The sequence below is a fragment of the Chiloscyllium plagiosum genome, chromosome 1, assembly GCF_004010195.1.
Source record: "Chiloscyllium plagiosum isolate BGI_BamShark_2017 chromosome 1, ASM401019v2, whole genome shotgun sequence".
Taxonomy (NCBI): Eukaryota; Metazoa; Chordata; class Chondrichthyes; order Orectolobiformes; family Hemiscylliidae; genus Chiloscyllium; species Chiloscyllium plagiosum.
In genome coordinates this window covers 1,217,461-1,219,109 of record NC_057710.1, presented here as the reverse complement: position 1 = coordinate 1,219,109, position 1,649 = coordinate 1,217,461, and the positions used below count along the sequence as shown (strand labels likewise).

Sequence of the window (1,649 nt, the reverse complement as noted above, 5' to 3'; positions counted from 1 at the left end):
AGTCCGCCCCCCCATCCCCCCGTTTTGTGTTGTCAGTGAAATTGGAAATGTTGTTATTGGTTCCCCCATCCAGGTCATGTGCATATATTGTGAATAGCTGGTGCCAAGCAGAGATCCAGGTGGTACCCCACCAGTCACTGGCTGCCACTCCGACAAAGACCCAATTATTCCAACTCCCTGTTTCCCGCCTGTCAACCCATTCCCAACACGTGTCAATATATTCCCCCCTTACCACAGGTGCTTTAATTTTACCCACGAGCCTGTTCTGAGGGACCTTATCAAAAGGGTCCCTCCAGGAAATGTGGGTTCAAGAAGGCAGCTCACCATCACCTTCTCAAGGGCAATTAGGGACAGGTAATAAATGCAGGCCCATCCAGTGACCCCCATATCCCGGGAAAGAATAAAAAGTTGGTGTCAGGAACCAGTGATACCGTTCAAGTGTTCCATTCACAAGGCCATCTGCACCCAGGAGATTTAAAATTGCGCCCATAGCTGCGATCAGCCTGACCCTCACACTCCCGAGACACCAGTGCAGGAACAGGGTCCCACATTCAGAATTTATAGACAATAGACAATAGGTACAGAAGTAGGCCATTCTGCCCTTCGAGCCAGCACCACGATTCATTATGATCATGGCCAATCATCCTCAATCAGTATCCTGTTCCTGCCTTATCCCCATAACCCTTGATTCCACTATCCTCAGGAGCTCTATCCAACTCTTTCTTGAAAGTATCCAGAGACTCGGCCTCCACAACCTTCTGGGGCAGAGCATTCCATCTACCACCACTCTCAGGGTGAAGAAGTTTCTCCTCAACTCTGTTCTCAGTGGCCTACCCCTTATTTTTAAACTGTGTCCTCTGGTTCAGGACTCACCCATCAGCAGAAACATGTTTCCTGCCTCCAGAGTGTCCAATCCTTTAATAATCTTGTACGTCTCAATCAGATCCCCTCTCAGCCTTCTAAACTCAAAGTATACAAGCCCAGTCGCTCCAATCTTTCAGGGTAAGATAGTCCCACCATTCCGGAAATTGACCTCATGAACCTATGCTGCACTCCCTCAATAGCCAGAATGTCTTTCCTTAAGTTTGGAGACCAAAACTGAGCACAATATTCCAGGTGCGGTCTCCCCACGGCCCTGTACAGCTGCAGAAGGACCTCTTTGCTTCTATACTCAATCCCTCTTGTTATGAAGGCCAGCATGCTATTAGCCTTCTTCACTGCCTGATGCCTGATTGTTTCTGTTTGTTCCTTTCCAACAGTTGCCACAACACCCACTACTACAATTCCCACAACAGAGGCTCCGACAACTACTGAAGAGACAACAGGTTAGTAATCTTCTCCAACAAACCTCTCAAATGTCATACACATTCAGTCAATGGTCTTTGCCGTGTGGGGAATGTATGAATGATGTCTTTCCACACCCAGGGTTGTGTCTTATTCCTGCCCATTGCATGTTGGGATTCTCAGTCTGGGGAATGATGGGTAATGGCAATGAGACTTTCACAGGGCACTCCGCTTCAGACAGATTCAAAACTGTAATGTTGAAGAGATTGTCCACAGAACAACATAGAACCATGCAGTCATGGAGATGTACAGCACAGAAACAGACCCTTCGGTCCAACTTGTCCATGCAGACCAGATGTCCTCAC

At 47.8% G+C, this 1,649-nt stretch overlaps 1 long non-coding RNA gene across 1 annotated transcript in view; it reads left to right on the top strand.

The window, feature by feature from the left end:
- The window catches only part of LOC122545053, a 26,829-nt gene extending 25,504 nt beyond the window's left edge, over window positions 1–1,325 (top strand). Inside the window, exon 3 of the long non-coding RNA XR_006310544.1 lies at window positions 1,260–1,325. This is a non-coding gene — a long non-coding RNA (uncharacterized LOC122545053). The remainder of the gene's footprint in view (window positions 1–1,259) is intronic.
- Window positions 1,326–1,649: the final 324 nt, after the last annotated feature.